The sequence below is a fragment of the Oryza sativa genome, chromosome 8 (assembly GCF_034140825.1).
Source record: "Oryza sativa Japonica Group chromosome 8, ASM3414082v1".
NCBI lineage: Eukaryota > Viridiplantae > Streptophyta > Magnoliopsida > Poales > Poaceae > Oryza > Oryza sativa.
This window is the reverse complement of record NC_089042.1, coordinates 4,075,508-4,089,656: the sequence shown is the minus strand read 5'-3', so window position 1 is coordinate 4,089,656 and position 14,149 is coordinate 4,075,508. Positions and strand designations below refer to the sequence as shown.

Sequence of the window (14,149 nt, the reverse complement as noted above, 5' to 3'; positions counted from 1 at the left end):
CATTGTAAGTTTAAATGCCTTAATTTGGTTTCGGTGATTAATGACAAATCTAATTATATGAGACTAACGTTTTTATGAGCCTTTCTTTGACTAGTCTTATTTGGATATGAAAGTAAAAATGATGAGAGGTATGCATTAAACTTCACATATTCTAACTTGGTCTCTCTTGTGGATCCAAAATATAGTGTGAGCTTCCTATTTGATCTTTATTGATTATGTGCATATGCGTTCCTTCATATCCATATGTATGCACATCTTGAGGGGGAGCTTATTCTATATTTTGTTTATTATAAGATTTCTATCTTGATTTGAAATCATTTTTCATCTCATCTCTCTATATTGTTTATATCGGATTATTATCCATCACCAAAGAGAGAAAAGATTGAAAGATCTTGGATTAAACAATTTGTGTAATTGTTACTTTGGTGATAGATGATAAACCGATGTTTATGGGATTAACCTCTCTTTTGCATAAGTTGTCTACTAGGTTATTTCCCGATAATGAGATGTGGAAGACATGCATTCTTTTGTGATGGACCTTAATCATGACAAGGATGAAATACATGGAGATAAAACGATATGTACCACTTCTTATCTCCTACTTTTTGATAGGTTCATATATATGATTTCTATATTATTGATATATAAGTGTGAGACTAATGTTTACTCGAGTCTTATCTTATTTAGTCTCATTTACATTGAGAACATGGAGATCATGAAGGTATATGTTTTATGTTGGTCTACATCATTACTACATATGCCTTCTCTATATGTATAGGATAAACCCCCATTGGTCATTCTCTAATTATGCATACACTTGCATCTCTTGTATATTTATTTGTATGCATATATTTAGGGGGAGCAAATCCTATACATTTATTGTGCATGTTCTAGATCCATGTTGTTCACCTATTATTTATATCGGATCTTTGCACTTGAGCTTGCATACGAGTATATGACACTTGTGATGTTAACGAATACTCAACAAACATATCCATATCTTTCATATGCAACTGGTTGGTCATCAAGTGAAGGATGACAACCGATTTGTTGAGACTAATGTTCTCCTTTGAGGTGTGAAAAGGAATAGGTCCCATTACGATAAGGCTAATGAATGACACCATGGGTTAGTGGTCGCCAAGCCAAAGACATCGTCATGTTGGCAAGAATGAAGTCAAGCTTGTGATGAGAATAAAGTCTTGACAAAGTATGGACAAGACCTCGGCATAAACATGGTTCAACCGGATGGTCACAAGTGTTGATCTCGGCTCAAGCTTGACCCCAAGATGGATGGCGCAAGGCAAAGGTATAATGTAGCTAAGAATATTTTCTTAGTCTTTTCCCGGTCTTGGTGTTTGGTGTAGACCGGATTTGCTAGATAGACGTCGTACTATCAAGAGGGGTCTATGAAGCGAGCTTGTGGATGATCATGTGCCATATTAGTTCATATGCATGTAGGTGCATTTTGTGGGCTTATCTAACCAAGTGTGATGAGTTTTCTCAAGTCCTAAACCAAGAGAGAAGTGGGCATGTCCAATAGGAGTGAGTGACATCTTGTGGGTATGTCCGGTGGATATCCTTTGGAGTGTGAGCCATTTATCCTTGACTTAAGTTATGTTTCTTGGATGGATTTTTCATGGGTTCGATAGCCCTTTGAATAAGCTTTCCATAGAGTCCAAGAACGTCAAATTCCGAGACCCGAGTCAAGAGATATCGCCGTTTTACTAACGGTTGGTTGTGCTGAAAAGTGACCTGCGGTCTGACAGTGGGCCTTAGGTCGGTCTGACTGGGGCTGTTAGCCGGTCTGACCGACCTGGTAAGGCCGGTCTGACCGGCTCCACTGGTCTGTTGCACTGGTCTGTTTTTTGGTGGCGATACAGAGCCGCTAGAGCCGCAACCGGTCAGACCGAGCCGATGACGGTCTGACCGAGCCGTGGACGGTCTAACCGGCCGCTACACTGCGGTCAGACCGGCCAGGTTGAGTGGGCTCAATGATTGCCCTGTAATGGCTAGTTTTCTAGCCGTTACATAGTAGTCCGGTCTGACCGGCCACTCTATGGCGGTCTGACCGGCGGAGCACAGAGTTGGGTATTTCGACTCCAACGGCTAGTTTTGGTTGTTGGGGGTATATATACCCACTCCCCAGCAGCAAGGGTAAGGTTTTGGCACTCCATTGCATTATCTTGAACCCTTGCAAAAGCTCTCACACCCTTGTGCACTTAGTTTATCTAGTGAGGTGTTAGAGAGTGAGTTAAGCCAATCCAAGTGCATTGCTTCATTGTTATAGCTAGTGTGGCACTTGATCATCCTCGGCAAGCATCCTAGACTTGTTACTCTTGGAGGTTGCCGCCTCCTAGACGGCTTGTGGAGGTGTTGCCCGGTGACCTCTCCAAGGAGATTGTGGAGAAGGCCCGGCGCCGTTTGTGAGTGGTTTGGAGTTCACCACCTTCGGAGTGAAGAAAGAACTACCCTAGTGATCAAGGCTTGGGTAGTCCTCTCCGTGGGCCGGCTCCCACCTTGCCCACCCCTTGACGAAGGGGGCGTGCGGTGGCTTCGTGGTTGAGCGGTGGAGTTGGGCTCGCCTCAACGGGGATTAGGAAACCGGCGAGTTTCTGAACCTCGGTGAAAAATTCCTTGTCTCTTGTCTCATTTATTTGTTGCATTTACATTTGTGCAATTTACATTCATAGAGACATATTTGAGCCCATATCACCTAGGTTTGCAAAACTTAACTTAGTTGCTTAGTTAACCTTGCACCTCACCTTGCCTAGCAACTTAGATTAGTTTTGTTTAAGTGCCATTAAGTTTTAAAACCGCCTATTCACCCCCCCTCTAGTCGGCCTCCTTGATCCTACATCCATGGAAGGCGTAAAGTTCCCACGACAGCTTTTTGGTGGCTAAAGGATGGTTTAAAAATAAAAAGAAGTATTTAAATAAATCAAAGGAATTTGAATTCAAAAAGGGTTTTTAAATAGATAGAATTTAAAAATGGTATTAAAAGAAATAAAGAAAAGGTAATTAAATAAATAAAGAAAAGATATTTAAAGATAATTTAATTTTAAAAAGGTTTTTAAATAAAATAAGAAATTTAAAATTAAAGGGATTTAGGATAAATCAAAAAGATATTAAAATAAAATTTTAAAATAGGAAATTTGGTATCAAAAAGGAGAGTTTGAAATTAAATGAATTTCGATCAAAGGTTCACGGGGATTAGATTTGTGGTTGGAAAGATATGGGTGTCTAAAGATTGAAATTGAATTAAAATCAAATAAAAGAGAAAAGTTACTGTGCAGAGGCCACTTGTCATATGTCTCTTCTTCTTCCTCCCGTTCTTCTCTCCTTCCTTCTGTTTCTTCTCCCGAGCAACAACAGAGAGGAAGAGGAGCAGGGCGCCGGTGCTTCGGTGGTTGAACGGCCTCGACGGCGGCGGCCAAGCGTGTTCCCGCTCGCTGCGCATCCGGGAAGGTCGGTGGAAGACATAGGGAGAAAAGAGGATGGCCGGAACGGCAACAACAAGAGCTCAGCTCCGGCCGGCTATGGTGGTGCCGGTGGTGGCTGGTGGAAGTGGCTAAAGGAGAGGGTAAAATAGGAAAAATGGAATCAACGGAGTGAGGCAAAGCCTATGGTGAAAGGGAATAGGCAGGGAAGCAACAGAGGAGGAGATCGGCCGGTGGCGGGCATCGGTCGGTCATGGGAGGAGAGAGAGAAGAAGAGCTCGGATGTGTGGGAAAAATAGAGGGCATCGTCGTCTATTTATAGGCGACGAGAGGCGGTGGCGTAAGACGGTTGCGGAGGAGGAAAACAAGGAAAACTCGGCGACGGCGGCGTGGAGAAGTGGAGCACGGCGCCAGCTCTGTCCGCTGATTGGCTGGTGATGTCGGTTCGGTTCGGCGGCTGACGTCGGCGGCGTGAGGTGGCGGATGACGTCGATGGTGGTTTCTTGGCAGTGACGGCAAGGCGACGGCGTGGGCGGCACGGCAAGGTGGCGGCGTCGGACTGGCTGGGCGGCGGCGGCGCCATGTGCGTGCGCCAAGTGCGCCCACAGGAGGAAGAAAGAGGAGCGGCTCGGTTGGCCGGCTCGGCTGGGCTTCGGCTCGGCTGGGCCGGCAGTCCAAGAAGGAAAAAGTGGAAGGAAAAAGGAATGGGCCAAAAGAAAGGGGTTTTTGGCCCAAAAGAACAGGATCTTTTGATTATTTTGTATGGATGAAATTGAATAGATTTCAAGGAAATAGAATCAAAGAGAGTTTAAAAAAATAGGATTCAAAGATGATGATAATTCAAAGGAGGTCATTTGTGAACCTTTGGATTCTGGTTAAAGAATTCGAATGGGAACTCTTAGGAATTTTGTGTAGAGGGTTTTGAGTAGAATTTAAAGGAGATGAAATCTAAGGGATGAGGGGATGTGGACTTTTTGAATCTTGGTCAAAGAATTTAAATAGAATTCAAATAATTTTGAATGTTGGATTTTAAATGAGATAAAATTTAAATGAGGAAAGTTTGGGGGTCTTTTGAACTTTATAGAAAGAATTTAAATATAAAGTTTTTAAAGAAAAAGAAGTTTGAAATATTTTTAAAATAAAATCAAAGATATCTGCTTTGAAGTATAAACTTTATGAAGAATCGAAATGCTCCAATTTTAATAGAGTTCAAATAAGAACCAAATGTAAAACTTGTCACGAAAGATTTAAAAATCAAACGGGAAGGAAAGGCAATAATTTAACTTCTAACTTTGGATAAATTTAGGATGGTGGCAAAATAGATGGAAGGGAAGCAAATAGGACTTTAGCCCCAAGGATAAAATGGTTAAGGGAATATAACAAAGAGTCAGGTCAATCAGGGAATTATTGGCCCAAGCTAAATAGTGGACTGTGAAATCTTGAATGGATAATTTAGATGAACGAGATTTCAAAGGGGAAATATTTGTGGGAGTATAGCACTGGATTCAGAAATATATGTGGATAGGAATTTCTATAGGAACGAAATTTGTGGTAGATTGATATACTTCTAAAGGATTGGTATATTGACTCAGGGAGATTGAAAAGGATATTTTATGGACTATGGGAATATTTAGGTGGAGATCCAAAGGAGAGGTATTGGTTCTGGGGAAAATAAGAATTGGTATTTCATGTATTTGGGTAGAGATCAAAGGGGAAGTATTTTGTGGAAGATAAAACTGGATTTGGTGGTAGTGTGGTAAGCTCTAAATGAAAAGGTGTTAACTCTAGATAGAGATTTATATTTCATATGCTCTAGAGATGAAAGGATATTTGTGGATGTTGGAGATGTTCAGTAAAGGAGTCAAAGGGAATATAATCTAGAGCCAAAGTTAGAGATAGAGAGGTTTTGTAGAATTTAAAAGAGAGCGATTAACTTTGCAAATAAACTTTAAATCCAAGTTAAAAGAAATTAAGAGAAGGCAAGATCACTCCAACGGAAAAATCAAGAAGAACATGACTTAAAATATTTCGCAAAAAAATTTTCCCTGAAATTTGAGTCCGTTACATGAAACACTCATCCGCAAGGACGTGCTCGCTGCCCTCCTATGCTGCCGCAGCAACGTCACCGGCTACCATGCCACCGGCAGCCGCAGCGGTCTGTGGCTGAGAAGCAGGACGCCAAACACCTCGCGTGACTTGAAAGGCAAAAGTCCATTGCCGACGTGTGCATCGGCTTCGACAGTCATTCCATGACGATACCAGAGAAGACGGCGGATTTTGTGTGGGGCCTCGCTACTGGACGTGGGGAGGACGGTGCTCATGTCTGTTTGGCCAAGGCATGCTGCTAGAGGTGGGGGTGAGGAGGGACCAGGATGATGGCTGGCCAAATCCAGCTGGTCATGGAGCCGGAGGCACGCGGTGACCGGACGCGGTGGCCTGTCGTGCCGGCAGAAACTGCGGAGCATGGTGACCGGTACACAATGATAATCTCATCACAGCAACAGGTCGATCTTCTGTGTAGACCTGAACATGAAAATCCTAAAACTCTGAACTAATTTCAAGGTAGTGTAGCATGCGTATGAATTGCGATTTAGGTCATATTTTATTATCCAAGTTTCCCTTTGAACCTCCTTTAAAATAATCTTTTTATTTTGGACTGGGTAACTTTATAAATTTTTCGGCTTGGACCACCCCAAACAACTTCTTCAACACTCATCAACAATCTCAATCAAATTGGTTTGTGTACACGTGAACTTTTCCGTCTATATGTAGGACATATATCTTCACCAGAATAAAGTACATGAATAGTAAAGCGAGTTTAGTGGTCCAAACCAATAAAATTGTAAGGTTACACAGTCCAAAATGAAAGGATGATCAAAGTGAAACTTTGGTGAAAAAAGGTGGTCCAAACTGTAATTTACTACACGCTTTGCTCGAACTGTTTGGTACCTTTGTTTTTATGAGGTTTTTGGCTGACTAGATCTGCATTGTCACTCTTGTCATGTTCAAAAAGAATATGAGAGGACAAATCTATAGAGCTCTACCTAACTTACAAACTGATGATAGTCACTGAGGATGGAGTAAATGACTTAATTGCCGGCACCAGTTTTAACTCGAATTTAAACTGAATAAACAAAATCAAATTTAGCCGTGTGATTTCGATCCATCGGTTAAATCTTGAAACAGATGGAACCTGACATGGACAGACCTTAAAATCTACCGACTCGATCTCGATCCAATAGAGAGGAGGATTGAGAACATACGTAAAGCAAAGTGAGGCATTAGTGTATAATTAATTTAGTATTAATTATTTTAATCTTAAAAATGGATTAATAGATCTTTCAATTAACCTTTTCATAAAAAATATTAGGCTGTTCCTTGAAACATGGAACGAAGATAACTTATTCCATTACAGGAAACATACATATAAATGTACACACATCATTTGAACACATACACACCCACACACAGCCATATTCTAATAGTGGGCCCTACATATTTATGTGATCGATCAAAATACTATAGAAAGGGTAGAGTAAAGTAGGCATCATGCTACCACGTCCTTTGGATATAGCTATCCATCGCTCTGTATGCAAGAAGATGTGCTCTGTACGCAACTACATGGCTGCAGGTTGAAAAGATAAAAGAGTAATTGTGCCATGTGCGTAAAACAAGGAACCAAAGCCACTTTACCTTTGCGTTACATCAAAAAGGCATATAAGGAGAGGGGATTAAGGAGATGAACTTTTTCAAGTTGAGGGGATTAAAGAGAGGCACTTTTTAAGGTGATTATTAAGAGTTCTGAAGTGTAGAGATACATCAAAAATTGCCAAGAATACTTTTACTTTAGAGACACTTTAGACACATTTTGTAAAACTTGTGTGGCTAATATCAATCAACTAAACTTCTGGACTGACTATATTTGCCACACATTAGGCCAGCTTGAGTAGTGCAATAGAAAGCAATATCAGAGCTATAAATTAATTTGGCATGTGTAACAAGTCTTACACAGGATTTGCTCAAATTCTTCCATCAACTATTCTACAAATGCGAGGGAGAAAGCAGCATTCTATTTGCGAGATGTTGTGCTCTCTACACAACCAAGTGGCCATGGATTACATGGATCAAAAGGAATAAGCGGTGCAACTGAAATTTAAGAAGAAACCACTTTTTCCCGATTATATAGAAGATACCTACTCGTGTATACACGTGTACACAGTACTAAGCAAGCAAAGGACATGTACACACCAGACACACCAGTATGCACGCACATCATGCGTGTAAACTCACGGGCTATTTCATCCTATTAGTGGTGGCAGCGGTGTATGCGTCTCCGTGTGAAGCTACCGGTGACGAGGAGGCTCTCGCAATGGATAGAGAAAGCCGAGGCATGTCATATGGTGAATCTAAAACTTTTATTTGGTAAATACATACTCCCTCCGTTTCACAATGTAAGTCATTCTAACATTTCCCACATTCATATTGATGTTAATGAATCTAGATAGATAACATTTCCCACATTCATATTGGTGTTAATGAATCTAGACATATATATCTATCTAGATTCATTAACATCAATATGAATGTGGGAAATGTTAGAATGACTTACATTGTGAAATGGAGGAAGTAGTATACTACTAATATTTTACCAATCTATTATCATCCACTAATTATTTGTCTCGTTTTACACAAATGACCAGAGATCACGTTCCTTGCATTTTGTTTACTTAATTACTGCCTTAATGGTCCCATATCTTTTCTTAGAAGAATCCAACATACGGTGGAATAGAATTTCAGATTCAAGGGCATCTATATATGTCATTTCACTTGTTCTTTATTTAACACTGGTTTCACTTGTTCTTTTTTGTAAGGAGTGGGAATTAAGCAGCAGCAGTTTCCATGGACAAGAAGTTGTAATCTTCTCCAACCATCGATCGTCGTTGGGGAGTCGCTTGTGTTGATGCCTCACGCGGTGGTGGTGCCTTGCCCTTGAGCGGCCAGCAACAAACCGGCACTGTGGCTAGCGAAACTGACGTCCGCAATGACGTGCTCGCCACCCTCCTGCGCCGCCGCATCAACGTCACTGGCGACCGTGCCACCGGCAGCTGTAGCGGCCTGTGGCTGAGAAGCAGGACACCAAGCGGCCTCATGTGGTTGGAAAGGCAAGAGGCTATTTGTCGAAACAAGATTTCAGCAATAATAAAAGGGGGTGGCTATCAAGCTAGGAAAGTGGATGGGTTTGGAGACGAAGAATTTTATACAGGTTTAGGCCTTCTTATTCAAGAAGTAATACCCTACTCCTGTCCGGGGATTATTCCGCCGAGTGTGTTATTGATTGTATAAACTGGAAAAAAGAATCGTGCCCCGAGAGGCACACGGACCCTCCTTATATAGGGGAAAGGGTCCGCTTTACAAAGTACAGCCCATATCCCTAACGGAATATGTAATTACAGATAAAATACAATCGTAACCGACTAAGATCTCGGGTATTTCCTTGACATACAAGTTAAAAACTAACCCGAGTCCTCATAAAGATATTCTATCTATATTTGGTATTGTATATCCGACTAAATTATAACTGTCATGTAGATATGGGGTATCCATAATCTCCACAGTAGCCCCCGAGACCTTCGCAGTTGACAATAATAGCCTTCTCGAAACAAAAAACAGTAATCTGAGTGCTTCAATTCAACTTGCTCCAGCTTGCCGAGTGCTAAAATCAAAAATTGTGAAGGGCGAAAATAAAACATAGTGCATCGAGTAGATGCACCTAATTAGGTGTAGCCCCCGACTATATGATTAGTTGAAAAACTAAACATGCAGTCAAGAACCGAGTGGTTTTATAGCGAAGCATGCATGGTACTCAGTAAAATATCCAGCCGACTGCTTCTCAACTTGAACATATCAAGGATAAAAAATACAAAAAGGGCCGAGTAATAATACTAAAAAAGGTCCAAAAATAGACATATTTGATAGGAATCCGAGTAAGAAACTCTTAAAATGATCCACCAAACATGATAAAAAATCATGGTAATTCACGAGTCTAATAGCCTAAGCTATGACTCTCACCATAACCAAATTAAGCATATAACATGCTAAGAGAATGACCCTTAATAAATTAGTCATCTCAAATCAACCCAAACAGCTTTTGCAGCCTAATAAGGCTTACAAAAATAGTATAACACCTTCCTGTCGGGCACCTTTTGTTTGCATCGTGTTAATTCCAAAGAATTATCAAACCGCATTAAAAAGGATTTTAACAGCATTGGGCCACATCATTGTGAGCACAAATTGCCAAAGCAAAAAGTGCCTAAGTCCCTAAGGATCACAACGGGCCACGCTGGAAATAAAATTGGGCTGAAGTACTGTGCAGGCCCAGGCCTGTTAGCACTCCCGATACCCTAAAAGCACCGAAGTGAAATAAAACGTCTCTTCGTCTTCCCCGCCGAGACTCTCGCCATTTTCCTCATTCCCTGCTACAGTACAAAACTGCGCCGGCCAAACTAGGGTTCATCAATCCGCTCCAATCCATCCTCAAAAACTTCACGAAATTTCTTCCCGCGTCCACCGCTCCGATTCCCCATCCCTTTCCAGCCGTATCTTGGACCAAATCAAACCATCCAGTTCACATTTATGGCGGAAGAAAGAGAAAGCTTCGAGAGTCAGTGGGCGCCCTCCGATGTGACGGAAGATAATCTGAAGGAGATGGTGGCGCACGGCGTTCTTCCAGCGAAGGAGATCATCGGGTGGCGACCGGCATTTGGCGAAGCATTCCCAACCCCCGATACGCATGAAATCGTGGTATTTGCTCATTTCTTCTATGGCGGTTTCTCCCTTCCAACCTCAAGATTTTTTCGATGAATTCTGAATTTCTATGGAATCAGCCTGCATCATCTGAACCCAAACTCCATAGTGCATATTGCCAATTTTATTCATGCCTGCGAAGCTTTTCTGGGCATTAGGCCTCATTTTGCCTTGTTTCGCCGCATCTTCTTCCTCAAGCCCCAGCCAAACAAGAGCAAACCGTGCGTTGTTGGGGGCGCTGGTTTTCAACTCAGGGGAACACTAAGCCAAAAATATTTCTCCATGCCCTTGAAGACCTCGAACAAAGGCTGGCACGCCAACTGGTTCTATGTTCAAAATCCTGAACCAGCCCTTCCCGAGTACTCTTGTCTTCCTCCGGTGTACCAAGACACATGGAATTCATTGCCTACAGGGGATGAGGCTGCCCAAGCAGTAGAATTGATGGAACGCATGATAAAGCTGAAAGAGCAAGGCTTGCAAGGAGAACAAATCACTCGGCACTTCATAAAAAGCCGGTTAGCTCCAATCAAAGAAAGATCCCGCACAGCTTTTGAATTTGACGGCAAACACGATCCAAATCGTGAAGATCCGGACTCTCTTGACTTTAAGGTCATGAAGGAAAGGATGTACAAGATATTCTCAAATGCTATCGTCGTCAGCTATTCGCACCTGCTGCTAGTCGTGCTATTCAATGTCTTTAGTCCTCCTCCACCGGTATGTAATCAAACACTTCAACTTTTCGCAAAATACGGTCTTATCATTTTGTTGAATCAGTTAACAATAAAGGATATCACGCCTAGGAAGTTGCTTTGATGAAGTCGGATCCCCCAATCGCTCAACACCAATCACCTCGCCGCCAAACTGGTCAGAGAAGCGGAGAACCAAGAATTCGGTCTAAAACCCAACCAAGTGCTTCTGATCCAGTCGGCCAGTCAGATTCTCGCAAGAGGAAGCTGGTTCTAAGTGACGACGAAGGCGATGATACCGGAGAGCTCAGAGATAAAGGAGCGACCGGAAGACCTCCGAAGCCAACTAATCCGATTAAGAAAACCTCCAAAGAAGAAAACCTCCAGTCGTCCTATACCAAAAATCAGAAAGTCTTCCAGGTACAAATCATATAACAACCTTCCTTGTATTAATATTCTCCCATCATGAAGATAACACTGATGACAAAACTTGTAGGAAACCATCCGACATAGATCCTTCTGAGAAAGACTCTGACCCGACTAATATGGAAGCGGATTCCTCAAAAGAAACCGGGCCGACTGCAAAAGATCACCCGAGTGATAATCCGCAGGCCAGCGACAATGTAAAACCCAGCAACGAACCCACGACCGCAAACCAGTTGGCCGAAGCTGGAGTCGGAGTTAACTAGGAGTCCCCGACTGGAAACCAGTCGGATGCAGGGCCAAGCCAAAAAATTCCCGAGGTTGAAGCTCAAATAAACAGTCCTCCCGGAAAGGATGCTGGCAATGACTCAGAAACCAGATCTCCTGTGAAGACACAAGAGTCCTCTCGTCCCCGACCGGGAATCATCACAGGTAAACACACTATCTGAAATCATTTCGATCCAACAGACTTTATTTGATCGCCTCATCTTTATTCATGGATACACTAGGGCCAATGATTGGTGATGAAGAAGAGATCCTTCGGATACAAGCAGCTGAGGATTCGCACCCTCCCATTCTGGTCAAGTGGTGGGATGACAACATGCCGCCTCAAGGAATCGTAATAAATAAGCAAAAAGAAGATGAAGAAGTATGCTTGCTAAAAAAGGCGCTCAGCCAAGCCACCTGCATTGTAAATGTAAGCTCTTTGGCGCCTGATCTCAACCATCTCGTTTGCCATTTAGTCCAGGCGCTAATTAAACTGTCTTGTAGAGGATTCATCTTAGAAACGAAGCTAAAACGGCAACCTTAGAGAGGTTAGTCCCTCATCTTGGGACCCTCGAAGCCACCAGGAATTAGCTGCACGAGACAAAAGAGCTTGCCAGGAAGAATGAACATGATCTGAGGGATCGGATTGCTGAGCTCCAGGAATCCAATTTTGAATTAAGCGGCTCATCAAAAGGTACACACAAACTCTGCCCAACTAACTTATGTTGTTATCTTTGTAATCTTGATTAACCAGAGTCAATGTAGTGCAAGCTGCCAAGATATCTCAACTGGAGAAGCAGATTCAAACTCTGGAAAATGATAAGGCAGAACTGGCAAGACAGAGGGACTCAGCTTTAAAGGAGGTTGAAGGTACCAATAATCAATACCTCAAAAGCCATTATCTTCTATATGCTGATTCGTTAATGTGAATCTGTTGATGCAGACCGCAAGATCAAGTCCCAGGCACAGTTTGATGTCTTAGTTGACAAGATCAATAGGCTTGAAGGGGCCAGGGAGAAAGTCGCTAATGCCGCTACTCCACTCATCCAAGCCATGTTCTTCAATAACGCCGGTCCGAGTACACTTGATGCTGCCGAAATCTTCAACAAGCTGAGAGTCGCTCCGGATACTTACTTCAAGAACATCAAAGAAGCTGGAAGTATGGGAGCAAGTCTGGCGTTGGCGATGACCAAATCCCTTTATCCAAGAGTTAACATTGATGCCATTGATGGCTTTGTTAACGGGACGAGCGAAGAAGCTGCTCTTGACCTCATAAATGATGCGCAAAAAGCCGCTGACAAGATTGCAGCTGACGTGGTTGAGAGATTCCAAGATGTCGACCTTCGGCCGACTGGGTCTAATAATTCTGATGATGAAAAAACTGATACTGATTGATATAACAATGATTTTGATGATTAATGATGATGGAGGCTCAATTTGTACAATACTGATGAATTTATGCTATGCTTGGTGTTCCGTACTTAGCTTCTGATTTCTTAAAAGCCTTTGTCAAGCCTTATTGAGCCTAAAACCCGCAAAAGCTATTAAAAACCTTCAGTCCTCATTGACTAAGTCGAAAGACCAAACAGGGCAATGATAAATCAAGTAAGCAAATTGAATTGATAAACATCACACTCCATTATTATCATAGTAGCCCCCCGACTGAAAACTTCAAGGAAAAACTTGAAGTTAGCAGTCAAAGAGGAAAGATACAAACGAAATGCCTAAGCATAAAATCGACGAAGGTGTTCAATATTCCAAGAATTGTTGATAAGAGTACCATCTTCGCGCTTGAGTCGATAAGAACCTGGTCGAGTAACTTAAGCAATTATGAACGGTCCTTCCCATAAGGGAGATAATTTATGCCGATCCTGTGTGGTTTGAATTTTCCTCAGAACCAGGTCGCCGACTAAAAAGGCTCGTGATCGAACATTCCGATTATGATAACGGCGCAACCCTTGCAAATACCGAGTCGACTGAATTAAAGCTGCTTCACAGGCTTCTTCTAGTCGTTTGATGTCATCTACTTGGCCCTCTTCATAACGCTCCTCGTTGAAGTTCCGAAATCGTAGTCATTCGAATTCCACTTCACTTGGCAACATTGCTTCTGCACCATAGACCAAAAAGAACGGCGACTGGCCGGTAGCCCGACTGGGAGTAGTGCGTAACGACCAAAGTATGGACGGCAGCTGATCTACCCACTTGCCAACATAGGGACGTAGTCGGTCGAAAACTTGTGCTTTTATCCCTTTAAGTACCATGCCATTGGCGCGCTCAACTTGTCCATTACTCATGGGGTGTGCCACGGAGGCATAGCAAATTTTAATGCCGAAGTCTTCACAAAAGTCTTTAAATACTCCGCCAGTGAATTGAGTGCCATTATCAGTGATGATCCGATTAGGTACTCCAAACCGATGCACAATGTTGATGAAAAAATCTCTAGCTTTATCTGCTGTGATCGTGATGACCGGTTTAGCCTCAATCCACTTGGAGAATTTGTCGATAGCCACAAAGATATGCGTGTAACCGCCG

General features: G+C 42.5%; 1 non-coding gene and 1 pseudogene across 1 annotated transcript; one reads left to right on the top strand and one right to left on the bottom strand.

The window, feature by feature from the left end:
* Positions 1-3,052: 3,052 nt before the first annotated feature.
* LOC107281851 (uncharacterized) lies at positions 3,053-3,682 on the bottom strand (annotated as a pseudogene).
* A 2,117-nt stretch (positions 3,683-5,799) lies between these two features.
* On the top strand, positions 5,800-5,997 carry LOC112936287 (small nucleolar RNA Z242). Its single transcript, XR_003238414.1, has one exon. It is a non-coding gene; the product is annotated as a small nucleolar RNA Z242 (small nucleolar RNA).
* The last annotated feature ends 8,152 nt before the right edge of the window (positions 5,998-14,149 follow it).